The sequence below is a fragment of the Strongylocentrotus purpuratus genome, unplaced genomic scaffold (genome assembly GCF_000002235.5).
Source record: "Strongylocentrotus purpuratus isolate Spur 01 unplaced genomic scaffold, Spur_5.0 spur5_contig_854, whole genome shotgun sequence".
In the NCBI taxonomy this organism is placed as follows: domain Eukaryota; kingdom Metazoa; phylum Echinodermata; class Echinoidea; order Camarodonta; family Strongylocentrotidae; genus Strongylocentrotus; species Strongylocentrotus purpuratus.
This window is the reverse complement of record NW_022145562.1, coordinates 471684-491057: the sequence shown is the minus strand read 5'-3', so window position 1 is coordinate 491057 and position 19374 is coordinate 471684. Positions and strand designations below refer to the sequence as shown.

The 19374-nt window shown below is 37.3% G+C and overlaps 2 non-coding genes across 2 annotated transcripts; both read right to left on the bottom strand.

The window, feature by feature from the left end:
- Positions 1-9778: 9778 nt before the first annotated feature.
- TRNAT-AGU lies at positions 9779-9851 on the bottom strand. The gene has a single exon. It is a non-coding gene; the product is annotated as a tRNA-Thr (tRNA).
- A 68-nt stretch (positions 9852-9919) lies between these two features.
- Positions 9920-9992, bottom strand: TRNAT-AGU. The gene has a single exon. It is a non-coding gene; the product is annotated as a tRNA-Thr (tRNA).
- Between the last annotated feature and the right edge of the window lie 9382 nt (positions 9993-19374).

Here is a 19374-nt window from a genome sequence, read left to right as displayed (position 1 = left end):
ACGTCAAGCCTTTACGTAACATGACCTTGGTTGACCTCAACAGTTTGGTGGTCTCAGAATAGCCCGTTACCTATGGAGCGCCACTGGGTATAGAACAAACAACAGAAAGCTTTTGTTTATTGAGAAACACAGACGCAACTTATCTAGAGGGGATAGGTGTTTCATTTGATAGAAATGTTTCCAAGGTTTTAAACATTCTTAAATTTCAGCCATCGGGAGAGATAAGGGTAACATGAAGCTGATTGTTTCTTTCGCCTGATTAAATGTTCAGTCGGAAAGACTCAACAAAATGCATTTTTCGAATGCCACCTCTTGAGTGCATGAGTCACACACAAGTAAACCAAGGGCGATGGCATACGAGATATCACGAAATTATAGCAACAGATTGACCAACTTTGCATTTTTGTTGGTGTCATAATGGTCCCCTAATTTATTATTATATTACAAGACTTTCTTGACATTGTACAAAATATGTGCACAAGCATAAGACTTCTCCGGATAGCTTAACTGCATCTGCCTGTACTATTTAAGCCGTCATTCATGTATGTAATATAAGAGTATGCAAAGACTGTTTTCAGTATCGTACGATAATGTGGGTCGTCCGGCTATTGCCGTTACTAAAGAGAAGGAACACAATTATTTCGATACTTTTATCAGAACATAACTTCACTGCCGTCACGAGGCCATTGATTGTCTGGTTGTCTCTGGAATTAAATTACACTAAAACAGGATACCTGTTACATCTTTTGCACTATACTCGAGCAGCTGTACACCTATGACAATGTGCACGTGGTAGGATGTTCAAAGATGAAATGAAATTTTCAAAAGTTTTACTGTGCAGTTTCCCCTCTCTCTCTCTCTCTCTCTCTCTCTCTCTCTCTCTCTCTCTCTCTCTCTATTTCCATTTCTTTTATCAAAAAGAAACACGAATCTGAACAGCGTTTTATCACTCTGTCTCTCTTTTTGATTACATGGAACACCCGACGTACGGTGCTTGGAAAAAAAATTCTACCTGGAAAAGAAAAGTTGGACATGTTGCAGGCCTATATTTCTCTATTCTGTAGTCATATCGAATTCAAGAAAATAAAAAATAAACATATATTTTATTTATTTACACTCTTTATACTTTCATTTTCTTTCTTTTATGTACGTTTTCTTCGCCCTTTTAATCCCTCTCTGTCTGTCTGTCCGTCTGTCTGTCTGTCCGTCTGTCTGTTTCGCGCATTGTGTCCAAATCTTTATGTTTTTCTGTATCTCCTCCACCCCCTCTACCACCACCCCCTTTCAGTCTCCCCCACATCTCTCTCTCTCTCTCTCTCTCCCCCCCCCCCCCCCCCCCACTGAAATGGCATACCTTACATTTCAAAACAAATTCTAGCCCCTTTGATTTGTATACATCTCTTGAAGAAGAAGGGTGCACTGGTCAAAAGAGCACAATATTAGTCTAGAGAAGATAGAGATAATGATGTTCCTTTCATTTTTAAAGAAACCATGCTCTATAATCTCGCATAACTTTTCACATTTTTCTAGATTCCATGTAATTAGAGTATTTCACACCTTCATTGCAGTAAACACACCCTTCCCCTTATTAAAGAACGTATAATTTACAGGCTCTTCCTTACAAAGGGAATGAAATTAACGAGAGTTTGGTTTGGTTATATTCTGGCTCCTAAAGAACTAAGCTATACAGCAAAACCAGATCAACATTTCTGAATTCTATGGTGATCTGGCTTGAAAAATAACCGCTTACAATAATCATTATCGACGGAGCCCAGTCGATCGTCTAAATACCTATCAACGTTATCTCTCTTCTCAATAGTATTTCTTTGATTGGATTAATTGTACTTTTGTAGCCCGATCCTTCACCTCCCTCCCTCTTTATCGATCCCACTCATCTTTGATGGACATACACATCGCTTAGTTCGTTTCATCATTTTCTCTTTTGTGTAATCCCACCCATTGAAATTGTTGTAGATGTTTAGTTTTATTCAAACTCGTCTATTTCAAATGATATGAATGCGCAAAGCGCGTTAAAACCTTTCTTTTGATTGTGAGCAGAGAGCAACAATAAGAACTCTCGTGACAATAGGAGCGTTTGGTACGTGAGAGGATTGCTGGGGTATTGAGAAGGTTTTATTCCCCTTTCTCTCTCTTTCTACTCCTTAAGTAGTTTGGTTTGGTGTAGCTCGATCAGATGTAATTGCTAGTGAGTGTGAGTGGTTTTGAGGGGGGCGCCCAGTGAATGAATTGGACCACTTTTCTGATTTCCATTGACCCCTCGCTAAGGAGAAAGGGATCTGGTATCCCCATGTGCTGAGCACTGAGGAGAAATTGGATCGGGAAATGGTGTCAAAATCTCGATTGCCTTGGGTGGCAAAAATGTGGTCCATTGTTGCGTAGTGTTTGTAGAGACCCGTCTCTGTTTATGGTTAGTTTTCATAGCATCTTATGTAGCCTATCTGTTCAAAATAAACCCAAACCAATTATTATTAGCAGAACTTTCACCCGGTGAACATCTATTTAAATGAATCCAGACCGATCATTTCAAGGACGAAGTGGAATATAAATGAAGATGTGCGATGATAAAATCACATTTTGTTGTAATTATGTTTATTATAGGTAGTGTCTCACCTTTCAGGCTCTTTCTTTCTTTCATTCATTCTTTCCTTCTTTCTTTCTTTCTTTCTCTCTCTCTCTCTCTCTCTCTCTCTCTCTCTCTCTCTCTCTCTCTCTCTATCCCTCTCTATCCCTCTCCACCCCTCTATCCCTCTCTTTTCTTGTATAAACCAGCAATATTCATCGATAGAAAACAAGTCCAAAGTATGGGAAGGTAGCTACAAAAAACGAACAAACGCACATACACAGCGATTGAAATATTGCCGTGGACAACAATTTTAATGCACCATGAATATTGTAATTTTTCCACAAAATTTGAGATGACATTGGAAATATCACTTTCAATATAAGTCTACCTTTTCTTTGAAAAAAATAACAATTTCCCTGAAGTAGAAACTTACACATTTTGCACAGTGAAAAAACCCTGAAAGGTTGATAGCGTTTACTGTGTGACATTGAATAATGCTTAATAAAAACATTTTCAATAATTAAAACTGGCTCCGGAAGCCAAGATTCTAAAGTCTATAATTATTGAGATGATTGATTTTTGAAGCTCTATTAAACATTCATGCGCCAGCTTATAGAGAATTGATGAACCGGATTCTCATAATCTATCTTCGATCCAATGATGAATGAAATCCTTAGGGAGGTGTCGAGGATAAGGCGAAGCTCCATCTTCATGCATGGTCGAACAGTTTTCATCTCATTCATTATCTCGGAATTAAAAAACCCACAATTTTGAGTAAGATTCATAAAGCCTACACTCTTAAAGTAACTATATTGCTTCTCAATATTTCAAAGTCTTCTTCTGTAGATGTGTAGTAATATAGTATTTGAATGTATTCTGTCTTTTCCCCCTTTTACCAATATTTTGTTCCTCCATATTTGTATTATTATGTATCCTTTGAGGGTAGTCATACTATCAAGCTTTGCTTATTTTGTCAACCCTCCTGTTTGATGTTCTCGAGTAGTTACACCCAGCCTTACTTTATTCTACATATATTCTTTTGTCATGTGTAAATTTGCAATATTTGTTTGTTATATATTTGTAAAAATGCAAAAGAAAAAGAAAATCAAACAGAAATAAATAAATCAAATCAAATCAAATCAAATCAAATCAAATGTCAGAAATTCGGAAAGAGAATGATCGTATTGTATTATTTTAAAAAACATCTTTATGGTTTTGTTAGTTTTTATCTTTCTCATGTGCCTTCGATAATTATTGTAACAACTGAATAGACCAGCTTGGCTTAGGCCGCACTTTATATATTCTTATAAGCATTTTCTTTATCGTCACTGATTGTGGTACAATTAAGATAGAGAAATAATATTGTAACCCAAGTCTAGTTAGTTTTACTATAACAAAAACACACACACAATTGTGGCTATACCATTTAATGGGCGAGGTACCTTTCTTATCAAGTTAAGTTAAACGCATTGAATAGGTATTACTATTGGTAATTACAATTAGAGAAGGAACGCAATCACTAAAAACCTCAAATAGGTCACGTGCACCTACTCTCAAAGTCATCCACATGAGTGAATGACGAAAGACACCCTCACGACCAGTCCTTTAAACCACAGGGTGTCGGATACCTTAATCTGGATTATCACGTGATCATGAGAAGGGACACTATCTTATGCTACCAGTATGAAAGCAACACCCTCTCACCCCTCTCATCCTCCTCCTCCTCTTTCTAAGATTCCCCAATGTGTAGTCGGACATATTAAATCCCGCTTGATAGATCGCTTGTCCAGTGAGTGTAAACACACCTTTTGTCCATCTGTCCGTATCCTCTCCCAAACAACCACCCCATCACTGATGCCATTGCTATCTTGATCATCAAGTTATCATTCGAATCATATTACTTCATAACAGAAAAGAAGGCTTCTGTCATAATGAATTACATTGCATACAAATATCCTTCCAAAATTCGAAAGAGCCTGAATGACTAATTATTCATTAGATATCAACAGAGACGCAATTTATATGCATAAATACAAATTAGTTCCCCTCACCCCTAACCCTCCCCCCCCCCCCTCCCCTCGACAAGCTATGTTCGTTCCATCTTCCAAAAGAGGGCGTTTACATGCCAAATGAATGGTCAAGAAGATGATCAAGGATGAACGCAAGGAATGGCCTCGTACGACAATATGAACACAAATGAAAGGGATAATTGTGAAAGAAAGGAAAGGAAAAAGGAAAGGAACAGACATAGGGTAGATAGATAGATAGATAGAGAGATAGAGAGAGAGAGAGAGGGAGAGGGGGAGAGGGGGGAGAGGGGGAGAGGGGGGGCGGGGAAACCTCTTTGGTCACTTTGGAATTTGGACATAGGAAAGAGGAAAGCAGTAACGACCGTCGATCTTTCAATGAAAACCATTTCTCTAGAAATAATACGAAGAGGCAAGAAGATGATGAAGATGACTCCGAGGTCAACTGACCTGACGGCGAACGTGACCTTCGACCTTTCAGCCGGTCATTACTTGGGATTGAGACGGATTTGGCGATAACAACGAGACAGATAGAAGTCTATTATGATGAGTTGGTCATTGCGTTGCTATATATTTCAGTCAGTGATCAGAGAAATAAGGAAACGAACTAGACTATGTCAAGGAAATTTAAAGGAGCTTGTCATTTGATCATCGGCTGGTCTTCAGCGATGGAAAGAAGCTAAAGCCAAGGAAGGATCTTGTGAGCTGATTGGCGCTTCAAAGTGGCAGTGATTGAAACGAATTCGATGAAAGGTATAACCTTAGAGACATAATCCATCATTGAATACGACATTTTTCAGAAATAGATTAAAATAATTCTGAAGGAAGCGTTTATAATCTGTAGCGAATCTGTTTGTTTGACTCACACACTATCGACATCTTGATGTGCATACTCTAAAAATGCACCATGTAAACTCGTTTGTTCAACAATTTTTTAATGTTCATCGATTGTGACTTTTTTTTTTAGTGAAATTGTCATTTTTCGTCAATACCGTCGTCACTACCTTTAAAAATGATCTAAATTCGCGTTGACATTTTTCAGAATGTCAACTATTCTCAAGTCACGGACAGGGCTTACAGAGTTAACGAAAGATTTCAGATTGTATCTCTTCGCCAATTTTTCAACACCACATTTGAAAAACAAATTTGATTAAGCAGGCAGGGAGGTAGCGGAGCATGCAGTGAATGATATGATTTATCAAATGGAATGAGAAAAAGGAATAATGAACGGGCAGTAGACAAGGTTGAGTAATGCTGGATGGGAAAGGAAAGACAAGAAAGGGTTCAATAACACTTTGACTCAAGGAGGGGGCGCAAGATATTTAACTTGCCTTGCATGCGGTAAAATAGTATAAAGTTAAACGCAAGCGATTGAAAAAAAAGGGGAAAATAAAAATTATTTTGCTTATGACATGCATGAGGATAAGAAGAATTAGGGATAGCCTATGCAACAAAAAGGGAGGGGACGGTACTGTGTATTTTTTTAATTTTCTGTTTTTCTGCATGGGGCGAATCAATTTGAAGGTTCACCAGCGTTTAACAAAGGAAGGAATTGATGACGTATACCCCTTTAAAACAAAAATGATGAATCACAATCTTGTGTGTGGTAAGTATCGCATTACCACTATATTTCAACAAATCTTCATCTTTGATTATATTTTATGAAGATTAATCCTCTTTTAATCTGATGAAAGCGATGCAGTCTTTGCTCTTCTTTGAATTTATAATCTGCTATGGGACCCACTAGAGATCTAGCTGATAACATTCCAGGCGAGAAATAACCCGTATGCGATTGATGACGTACTGGTAAACGACGTGCATCCATGGAAACAATTGCAAGCCTCTAACGAGCACAGCACGATGATTTATACGATGATTGCCATGGTGAAATTTCCCGTTTCGAAGTTCGGTGGAGGTTTGGAAGATGAGGAGGACATTGGTCTTTGCTCCTGACCTACTTTGCCCTAAAATTAAATTTGTCTTTACAGTCTACCTTTAAAACAGGGCTCCCACTTAAGCAGGGCTCCCACTTAGCCGAGTTGGAACCTCGAGTTGTGGCGAGCTGGCGAGATCTTATGGCAAGCCGTTTTATTATTAATTGATATCAAGAAATCAATTCTTGATATCAAGAAATAGTTTTACGTTGTAAAGCAATGGTAATTCTTGATATCAAGAATTCGATTTCGACGTGATATCAGATTGAATTCTTGATATCAAGAAATATGTTTTAATGATAAAACTGCTTGCCATAAGATCGCGCCAGCTCGCCACAACTCGAGGCTCCAACTCGGCTAAGTGGGAGCCCTGCTTTAGTCGAGTTGAGTCTCGAGTTGTGGCGAGCTTGCGCGATCTTATGGCAAGCAGTTCTATCAATAAAACATATTTCTTGATATCAAGAATTCAGTTCTTGATATCACGAAATCGAATTCCTGATATCACCAAATCGAATTCTTGATATCAAGAATTACCATTGCTTTACAACATAAAATTATTTCTTGATAACAAGAATTGAATTATTGATATCAATTAATAATAAAACACGTTGCCATAAGATCGCGCCAGCTCGCCACAACTCGAGGTTCCAACTCGGCTAGGCTTACAAGTTTATATAAGTGCGGAGCTTGGGGCTCCGCAGGGTTTATGAAATTCCCAAGTTCGAAATAAAACTGAAGCAATCGTTTACAGTAGTTCCTTCGAGCATAATCGGAGTTGGATAATAATGGACATCTGGTTGGAATGACCATGAAGACATGCTGAAAATAGTAATACATATGGACCTACAGGTAAACTGTAACACACGATACGATTATGAGAGGGAACATAGCGAGCATGCAAAGAATATCATTTGATCATGGCAACTTCACATTGTGATGCATTACAGAGCTTAAGATTTAAATTAGCATTTCATCTTTTTTTCTTCACTTTTCAAAAAAAGAAATCCGGATGTGGGCGGCGTTTGCGCCCCCCCCCCACCCCCACCCACACATGTGGCTACACCGTGGTGTATATCTATATCAGAGACATGCTAAGATATCTCTGCATATATCATCCATAATAATGTATTTTTGGTATGTGAAGCTGATGGTTGATGGACATCAATCAACGATAATTAGTGTGATTATCCCGAAAGAGCCTATCAATCAGCATCCAGGGGCGTCCCATAACACCTACAGCTCCCAGCATGGCTAAATAGACTCGACAAGATCGAACGCAGAGGTAATGAGTCATTTCTGTTCTCGGCATCATAATGTAGATAACCATTATTTCTTTGACTGTTGACATTTCATATTAACCCAAATAGAAATTGTTGATCTTTCTTTCAGTGTGAGCTTCAGTGACGATTCTCTACTCGAGCAAACTTATTAAAACACCTTAATCATCTCCGGTCAAATCAGAAACTTTGCACTTCTTTGTGTTCACCAGTTGAAGGCCTATTAATTGTTATATCCATAAAGTGTGCGATTCAGAGCCTCTGTGACAATATGGAGTTCGACATATGACGTAAATCATGCATTCTTGTGAAAAGATTGTTCAAAGTGTAGGTTCAACAAACTACAACTGCATCCTCCCTTCTCTGCCATTCCTCCATACTGCTTTCATTTGTTACTCAAACGTCATTTTTAGGAGACGGGATATACGTCACTCACTTCAACCAGAGAAGAAGAAATATACCCTCCATGGAGTAAATTCTACAGTGTCTATCGTAAAATGAATATCTCCCCATTCCCCATCTCTCTCCATCTCTCTAAACTCTTTGCAAGTGCCCACAGATTTGGGCACCCTCAGCTTCAATTGGAACAATATTCCTTTGCCCCAACAACAACAATAACGACAACAAAATAACAACATTAAAAAACGAACAAAACAAGAAACAAATACAATGAGATCAGTGAAAGAAATGGGACGAACAAAAAGACTTGACTGAATCATCTGGCGGCTAAAAATTAATTTCACAATTTCTGAGCTACTTCTATGAATGTCACATAGTACAGCTAGAGAGTTGACTATATCGAGAGGGGGAGAGTTTGGCCGCAAGAAAAAAACAAATTAAAAGCAGGAAATATATTTTGTTAAAGCCCCTTAACGTTCTCATTTTCTCCCATCGATCCGTGTATGTGTACTCTCAAAGCGTTATGATTCATTCTTACTATAATCATAAATAGATCGATTTTCATATCTTGATTGACATTCTAGAGCCACGTCGGTCCATGTGATTTCTAGGCTATCTAGTTGAGCATGATAAATCTATTGCTCGGATGAAAAGACCAACATAGTACATGGACCCTCCCTCCCCCGGTCACACGGTCTGCCAAACTAAACATCTTTCTCCATTATTGGCAGCCTACCGCCGTCATTCAGCTCCCAAATTGAAACTTCCACAAAAACGCGGGAAAGAATCCCAGCTTACAATTTTGTTGACTCTGCGAGCTTAAAACCCCTCTATGCTCTCCCAGTGTGCGCGTCGCTTGCGATATTACTCGATCCGTTGATTATGAATGCGCTATTTATTACGCGCGAACGCGGACGCACAGTGTAGCTTTGTCTGGTCTGTCATTCAAAACAGCCTCCCTCAGGGTGAACATAAACATCGTCGTTACTTCCATTCTTTACACATAAACAAGGATATGTGAAGGCCATTATTAGTTCACCCATCTTGGGATAACAGCCGAACGGAAGCCTGCTTTACAAGGGGACGCTATGAATAGAGCTTGACGGAGATTTTCACACGGATGTATGAAGTCAAGAGGAGCACAAAGTCAGAATGAAAATAGTACGGATGAAAGGAATAAAAGATCACGAAGGTTGATTATTGCTATCATTAGAAAGAAATATCTTTAATAAAATTCGTAAATGCACATGAGCTCAATCCTGAGAAATGCCTATTTAAATAAGACTTAAAAAAAATACAACCACGAAGTCATGATGTTACTCCATGTTTGTTAAAGCTTATATCGGGAGCCATGGAAGATTGAATGCTTTGGCATTGCAACATCTAGTGATACAAAATGGATTTGACCCAGAAAGATGCCATCATACTCACCATTGCATAAATTAGTAGGGTTACTGGGGCTTCTACAAAGTATCAATGAACTGGAAAACATGAAATAAATATTATTGAGTATTATGTTTATCAAAAATACAGTTTACAAAATTCTAAGATTAAAAAAGGCACTGCCCGGATTTGAACCGGGGATCTCCTGTTTACTAGACAGGCGCTTTACCAACTAAGCCACAGCGCCACCTTTGGACAACTAATTAATTATAAACAATTAACGAAATACAGTACACAAAATTATAAGATTAAAAAAGGCACTGCCCGGATTTGAACCGGGGATCTCCTGTTTACTAGACAGGCGCTTTACCAACTAAGCCACAGCGCCACCCTTGGACCACTAATTAATTATGAAAAATTAATCAATTTAGTATTTGAGATCAAATTGAAGGTGTTGAGTCCTATTCATGCTTTATCATTACCGATGTAGGGATAGAAAATGAATTTATGTTTATGTAATACCGATATCAGGAGGCATATTATGCTTAAATTTGTCCTACTTCTGTTTTAAAAATACAACATTTCATAAAACAAACAAAACATCTATGTGCTTACTATGAATCATTCCCTTAGTTACAACGCATTCACAACTAAGCAGGAATGTTCCGTCGGCATTCCATACTACGCATTCCAAAAAGTGATTTTATTTGTTTGGTTGTTTTCCTTCGAGTGTAAAAATAAGACAGAAGTTTGGAGTTACGTTTTACAGTTTTCGACATTGATGAATGATATAGGGGTTGCAAGGGGAATATACACTGATCCTTCAGCTTCTGGCTTGCTTTCCTACCCCCACAAACAACCCCACCCTTCATCCGACCATGGACATGGCAAAATTACACGCTATGTTAATCTTCATTCATAATGTAAGACCACAGAAAATAATAGAAGCATGTTTTTAAAAGAATATTTAATATCTTCTTAAATTCACGGGGTCACTATGGTAACCGTTACATCCACTACAGTGAAACACAATTATTATCATCACGCTGTGGAGATGATTCCTCACATAGATTTATAATCGCTGTTTCCTTTTCTCCCTTTAAAGACACAATAACAACAATTTTTCTTCTTGTTTAAGCAACAATAATAATAACAACAACAACAAAACCATCCTTGTAACATGGCAAAGACTAATGAGTTGAGGAGGGAGCTGCACCCTCTAGAATTGAGAAACACCAATATTTGGACATTCAATCATCAAATCATATTTGGCGCAGCAAGCAGCAAAGTGCCCGAATATGTATCAAGCATCACTACAGTCCCATTCACAAGACTATCTCCACACAGAAGATGAAATACAAGCTGACTTTATCGGTGATTTTTATATGGGTTTTTACGACAGGCACTCGCTTTTTAACGACACAATCGCTGTTTAACCGTGACATTACGACGTTTTTCTGACAGTGTTCAAACAAATTTGGTCGCTGAATTGTGATAACAATTATAATGGTAAATAGCGGTTTAAAGTGTTGGTTTAAGATTGCGTATTTTATGGTTATTCACAATGATTGCATAAATGCAATGTGGTAACATTCAGATCGGTGACTGACAAGGTGAAAATCGTTAAAGTGATTGAAGGAACCCAGCGCGCATGCGTTCCAGACACACTGCAGACAATTTATAGTGGGTATATACCAGTGGCGTATCCAGGCATGTATATAAAAGGGGGCACATTGCTTGCCGCAGTATTGTCATTGTAATTGGATTGGGGGAACGCGCGCCCTGCCAGAAAATAACGGGAGGAGGCACGTAGCACCACCACTGAGAGCACTCTTAAAGATAAACTTGAGTACTGGTATTGCGATTGCATTGTGAAAGAAAAGGTGTGGAATGGATCAGAAAAGTTGATCATATAGCATGTAAGTAATGGTGTGTAATGCAAGGTTCTAGAGTCATCAAAATCATCATAAATTTGGCAGAGTCTTGGTAAAGTAACAATCACTTACACAGATAGATGTATATGGGACAACACACATGGTGTCGGGGCTAGTACTACCCTGATTTCCTTATCTTTCTATGCTCATTACTCAGCCAGTATATATTTTCTTCCAAAATTGTTTGGCACATGATATTTATTTGTAATCTTGAACATTCAGTGTAAGTTTCGTTAGATTCTGTGAGAATTCATTTTCTTTTTTACCAGAACTCAAGTTTATCTTTAACAATTTTTTTTAATGGTGGTTTGCAAAAGCTCTTTCACGTACACGTATATGAGGAAAATAAAACTATATGGAATTAAATATTGCAACTAATAATTGAAAGGCAAACTCCCTCTGTATTTCTGAAAGTAAAAGGGGAAAACAAAACAACAAAAAATTGAGAACAAATCCAAATACATAAATAAAAACATGATGTTTTCCAAACGACCTTTTGTAGAAAGTCGAGAACTGAGTGATGAGATTGGAAAGAAAAGGATATTGAGCTAGTTTTGTCCCTCTGTTTATATGTATTGTGTTTTACAATCCTTGTCATTCCAATCAAGTTTTCTTTATAAAAAAAGAAAAAGAAAGAAACTCTGATTCTAACGTCAAACAACCACATACAAGTTGACCAACCTTTTTTTATGGCGACCAATTACATGGTCCGAGAGCCCAATCTATTTTGTATAGACTTTTAGCAATTTCAAAGTCATTGGCTGCATATGAAATATATACATCAAATCATTATAAGAAAAGCACTGGTCGTTATATAAATCAGGTTGAATATTGACCATAAACCTGCCTCCTGCACTGGTCAATATTCCGGACAACTCGTCCATTCGTCCATCGGTCAGTCAAGTCAAAGGGCAGTTGTGAACCCGATGAGAGATGACCACGGTCAAGAATTTTAGAATGGTGATGTCTAAAGAGAAACATGGCCTTGTTGATCGCTGATAGAAGGCCTGTAAAACAGAAACAAACAGCTGTATTAGAATGTTACCCATGTAGGCCTATACACGACTGGTGTAGTTTCCAAGCTTGTTTACAAGTAAGTCAAGTTTTGCCATTTTAACTCATAGATGAGTATCCATGGATATCAGCTTGACCATACATACATACTATGTGTCAAACTGCTTTAAACAACAATTTGCGTTTATATCTTTTGTCGATCTAATAGTATGCAGATCTATGTCTAAATATCCTTTTAAAACAATTATTGCTCAATCAATATTACTCTTCTGTTGTGTATACAATATGATTGTTAATATGTAATGTCATTGATGTGTTATTGTTAATTAAAATGATTGATACTTTGTGCAGCACAAAACGTACATCATTAATAATAATAATAATAATATTTAATTTTTATATAGCGCTTAATACAAATGTCTCTAAGCGCTTTATAAATATATTATTACCCCGGTCATTGGATTCAGTGCTTGCCCGCACACACTGTGTGCACAATTTCCACTCCCTGGGGAACATTCCAACCGGGCGTTACTTGACGCTCATAAGCTGTTTGACCAACAATGACAGCCGCATCCTACCGGGTACCCATTTGACACCTGGGTGGAGAGTAGCAAGTGCAGGTTAATATCTTACCAGGGTATACAAATCAGATTTTTTACTAAGGGTGTGTTTAATCGACACTTTTTCACCCTAGAATCACGGTTTCTAAAGACGTTTAGTTTAAAACGCAATGCGTTCAAGCGATTTTTTGGTCGGTCGTAAAAATAAACGTGTTTGAAAACACAAACATGAAACGCTGAAAAAGATGCGTTTTGTATCATGATTCTGCAGAATCACGGTCGCTAAAATTCGATTGAACGGACGGAGTTTTCAATCATGATTGTATGACGGAGCCTGTTCCGGTTTGGGCAAAAACCGCGCGCCTGCTTTTCATGCAATTTGCGTTTACTATACCATGCTCTTTATCGTGGCCTTTTCCGTTATGTTATACCTTGTTTTCCTTCTATCTTTTTCTCTTTCTGTCTTTCCTTATGTTATTCTTTGTTTCTTCCTTCTATTCTTATGTTATTCTTTGTTTTTATAATTCTATCACTTTCTCTTTTTGTTATTCTTTGTTTCTTCCTTCTATTCTTATGTTATTCTTTGTTTTTATAATTCTATCACTTTCTCTTTTTGTTATTCTTTGTTTCTTCCTTCTATTCTTATGTTATTCTTTGTTTTTTTCCTTCTATCAGCTTTTCTTATGTAATTCCTTGTTTTTATAATTCCGCTATCACTTTCTCTTTTGTTATTTTTTGTTTCTTCTTTCTATTCTTATGTTAATCTTTGTTTTTTCCCTTCACTCACATTCTCTTATGTTATTCTTTGTTTTAATCATTAGTATCACTTTCTCTTTCTGTCTTTCCTTATGTTATTCTTTGTTTCTTCCTTGTATCACATTCTCTTTTTGTTATTCTTTGTTTCTTCCTTCTATTCTTATGTTATTCTTTGTTTTTATAATTCTATCACTTTCTCTTTTTGTTATTCTTTGTTTCTTCCTTCTATTCTTATGTTATTCTTTGTTTTTTTCCTTCTATCAGCTTTTCTTATGTAATTCCTTGTTTTTATAATTCCGCTATCACTTTCTCTTTTGTTATTTTTTGTTTCTTCTTTCTATTCTTATGTTAATCTTTGTTTTTTCCCTTCACTCACATTCTCTTATGTTATTCTTTGTTTTAATCATTAGTATCACTTTCTCTTTCTGTCTTTCCTTATGTTATTCTTTGTTTCTTCCTTGTATCACATTCTCTTTTTGTTATTCTTTGTTTCTTCTTTCTATTCTTATGTTATTCTTAGTTTTTTTTTCCTTCTATCAGCTTTTCTTATGTAATTCTTTGTTTTTTATAATTCTATCACTTTCTCTTTTGTTATTCTTTGTTTCTTCTTTCTATTCTTATGTTAATCTTTGTTTTTTTCCCTTCACTCACATTCTCTTATGTTATTCTTTGTTTTAATCATTCTATCACTTTCTCTTTCTGTCTTTCCTTATGTTATTCTTTGTTTCTTCCTTTTATTCCTATGTTATTCTTTGTTTTTTCCTTCTATTCTTATGTTAATCTTTGTTTTTTCCTTCTATCAGCTTTTTTTTAATGTAATTCTCTGTTTTAAGCATTCTATCACTTTCTCTTTCTGTCTTTCCTTATGTTATTCTTTGTTCCTTCCTTCTATCACCTTCTCTTATATTATTCTTTGTTTTTATAATTCTATCACTTTCTCTTATGTTATTCTTTGTTTCAATCATTATATCACTTTCTCTTTCTGTCTTTCCTTATGTTATTCTTTGTTTCTTCCTTCTATCACTTTCTCTTATGTTATTCTTTGTTTTTATAATTCTATCACTTTCTCTTTCTGCCTTTCCTTATGTCATTCTTTGTTTCTTCCTTATATCCCTATATCACCTTCTCTTACGTTATTCTTCGTTTTAATAACTCTATCACTTTCTCTTTCTGTCTTTCCTTATGTTATTTTTTGTTTCTTCCATCCATCACCTTCTCATTCTTTGTTTTATTATTGCGATCTATGCTCAAAACAGCAGTCGACAGTCGGCCGTAAACAATTCCAAAAAGCGCGCGCCGAAGTTGACCTATACTTCCTGGGTCAAACTGCGAGTGTGATGCGGAGTGGCTGGGCTCGAAATGAGCTAGAATCAGCGTTGATGAAAAATCGCTTGAACGCTAACCGCAGTGACCTTGTTTTTTGTAACGGCGTTTTGATTTGTGATTCATGTTTGTGATTCTAGCTTCGAAAATTCGATTGAACGCACCCTTAATTATCCTTCAAATGCCGTTGGAATTTAACCTTTTCAATTTTGTTCGGCCTGCAAATGGAACATAGGCCCCCTAGTACCTTTCAAGGAAGTGAAATATCGTTGATGTCATCTTTCATTGTTTGCCTATATTCCCCCCTTTTAAAAGTCTGTAACAATTATATCATATTTTGAAGAATGGGTTAGATTTTGGTTAAATTGAATAATAGCTCAAATTGTAAGTTTGTCGCTCTTTTTATGAAAGAATACCAAAGCAGCGAAGTTTTATGAAAAATTGCTAGTGAAGTGTTCTCTTATCTTTTTCAAATGAAGACCAGATTCCACGGTTGTGTAGCCCATCGATGACTTCAAAGGTACTAGGGGGCCTATCTTCCATTTGCAGGCCGAAACAATGAAGAGGTTAAATTCTAACGGCATTTGAAAGATAATAGTTAGTACTTCCCTCAAAACGACAGACTTTAAAATTGTTTGTGATTTTCAGCGGGATCTTATATTTGGTCAAGTTGTGATTATTATAACTTTGATGACTCCAAACCTCTCTAAACACTTCAATTTTTATTCAATAGTCAGAACAAGGAGTTTTAATTTGGCCAGAATAACTCCTAGACAGTATCTGTCAGAACGGAATTGCATGTATGACCTGTTCTCGTCCGCATCTTTAGAAGCATGTTGTCAGTGATTTGGAACAGATAAACATCTAATGCATCCTTCAAATATCTGCATGCTCCATCACCCTTCAAGCAACAATCCACAGCTTTACATGTTTCCATTTTCTAATCCTGATGATCATCGCCATCGGGCAGCTGCCATCACCACCCTCATCATTGTCACCATCAACGTCGGCGTCCTGATGTATACACATGTCAATGACGACGCTCCCAAACCGCGGAAATCTCATTCCAAAACCCAAGATGTGTGTGCGAAATCAAACAGACCCATTGTTGAATGTCGAACTTGGTATCACAAAGTTTTTCGTCTTTGTGGGGATAGAAACACTGTGTTGTAATTAACACAGATACAAGACACTGACCCTGAGACATGTTCTCCCTTTATTTTAGTTAAAAAATTATCTTTGTAATATATAGCAGTCTATTCTTGAATCTTGGAGAAACATATATGAAGTTTATGAAGCAAAGTGGATTTGTTGTCGCCTCAGTTCATCAAGTTTTGAAATGCCTCTTGAAATTTATTCTGATTATTTACAGATGATAAAGTGATTATTTTGAACAAAGACCTAATTTTTATTTTCTTGCAAAGTACTACCATTCTGCCTATAAAGTTGTGACCATTTGTTGTGTAGGGTCCCGAGGGGGGGGGGGGGGAGGGGTGGCTGTGGAGGCACAGTTTTAATAGTTACAACAAAATGAAAAAATAAAAAAAATGTTTCATTGTCATACATTCTGTATTTGATCGAGATCTCTGACAAACTAATGTTATCTTTTCTATAATATCAAAATTAAGATTCTTGCTTTTTATTATGTCTCTTCTATTCTTACGATTTTTTTAAACGGACTCTCTTCATTTGCAAAAATGTCCCTCCCTTCTAACCTTGAATATTCCGTCAATAAATATACCCTCATTCGACATCATTCAGTTATTACCCACAATGCCCTGCAGCAGGATGACCCCTTCACGTGACGAGTCGTGACCTCGAGTGACCTTTAGAGGAGCCAAGGTTATTTTTTCCCTCTTCTATGAAATCGCAACCAGAGAAAGGAAAATATTGCACGATATCTCTAACATCTGGGGACTAGGGGGAAATACTCGGACGTCATTAGATTGTGTTGAAATTTAGGTGGAAGATGGAGGAAAGGAAAGGATTTAGCCAGACGAATAAATGGGGGGGGGGGGGGGAGGGGGGGGGGGGGGGCAAGAGGGTGTAGCGAAGAGGGCGAGCATTAATAATTAAAGGCATCGTTTAACAATATTAAATCTGAGATGCATGGCCCTACGTGTTATCAGTGCCTGTGATATGGTGTAATATTAAAGCCCTAAAAAAAAAATCGCGCTTCAAAATGATCATGAAGTGCCTCAAAAAGTAAAAATCTTTGAGTGACAGGTTTTACTATACTCGTTTTCCCCAATAGACAGTAGTGTTATAAAAACCGTGAGGAAAACGCGAAATTTGGTTTCGATTTCCAATCATAAATATCTTAATAATCAGACAAGCGATCTGCTTGTAAAATTCATGGGGTTCCTGACTGACTTAAAGATAAACTTTAGGACTGGTAATGCGATTGCATTGTGAAAGAAAAGGTATGGAAAGGATCAGAAACAGTTGATCATGTAGCATCTAAGTATTGGTGTGCACTGCAAGGTTCTGGAGTCATCAAAAATCATTGACCGAGTCTTGGTAAAGTAACAAGCACTGTACACAGAAAGCTATATATGGGACAACACACATGGTGTCGGGGCTAGTACTACCTTGATTTCCTTGTCTTTCTATGCTCATTACTCAGCCAGTATACGTTTCTTCCAAAATTGTTTGGCACATGACATTTATTTGTAATCTTGAACATTCAGTGTAAGTTTCGATTGATTCTGTGAGAATTATTTTTTTTTTTTTTTTACCAGAACTGGAGTTTATCTTTAAGGTTTATAATTATCATTGCAGCATGAGCTCAATCCAGGATTTTGTTTCAAAATCCCCCTCTATTTAAAGCGACAGGATCGTCGATTCATAAAGAAAGTAGTAAACTGCAGATGAGGTGAGCTGAAAGAGCACATTCGTAAAATTTGCATATACAGATAATTAGAGAGGGAGAGAGAGAGAGAGAGATTGATTGATAAAAATGGGGTCGAAGTTTTGAAAAAAATGTCACATTGCAAATTTCATTGCTTTTTGGATAGAAAATTTGAAAAAGTGAACCAGAAAGCGTCAACCTTTAAAAAACAAAAATTAATGCCACATTGGGTTAACATGGGGGGGGGGGGGGGCACGAGCCGTTTGTTCCTTACAATGCACCCCCCCCCCCCCCTCCATTCGCTACTGGGTGAGGATGAGAAGAGGGAGAAGGGGCTGGAGGATGGATGCATGGAAAGAATGGAATACGACAGAAGGAGATTGATGGCCATCGTGGTTCAAAACCCAAAATGAAATTTATTGTTGGAGAGATAGAAAGAAAATGCAAGAGATCGTATTGGTTGGTTTGGTTATTTCATCTGACTGCTCAGCCTCAGAAAGCATGTACATGTACACTGCTTGAAAGTAAGTACGTATCTACAAGGAACCGACGGCTTTTAGTTCTCTCCTATATAGACTTGGTAATGAGAATTAATGCCTTACCAAAATACCAAATGGGCACTAGCGCATTAACTTGGCTTCGAACCCGGGACCTCATGGTTACGAGATCACTGGGCCATGTTAGCCAGAGCATGTAAGCGATCAAGCAACACAATAATGGATATGTGACGACAAACCTGGGGAGCCGATAGCCCTACGTGTCTCGTCTGATTCCTTAGCCCCAAATGTCTGACTTTTAGATTACAGATACTTATGGCTGTTATTTTTAGCCTCCCGTCTCACAATAACATTTTATAATCTTATATCAATATATCAACACCCGTTTATATCGACACCCGTTATATCAACGTCACACCTTGACGTTTACGTCATGTTCAGAGTAATTGAAAATTGTATAATTTTTCTTTTAATGTGAGATTATTCGCCTGCCTATCATTATTATTCTAACTTTATAGGACTTATAAGAACCACTGTGTATCGTTTATGTCGTCTACTATCTCTACTCCATCCAAAATAATATGGTAATCTGGTGATGGTTGGTTAGTGATGGTGGTGGTGATGGTAGTAGTGATGGTGGTAGTAGTGGTGATGGTAGTGATGATGATGATAGTGGTGGTGATGATGATGGTAGTGATGATAATGGTAGTGATGATGATGATAGTGGTGGTGATGATGATGGTAGTGATGATAATGGTAGTGATGATGATGATAGTGGTGGTGATGATGATGGTAGTGATGATAATGGTAGTGATGATGATGATAGTGGTGGTGA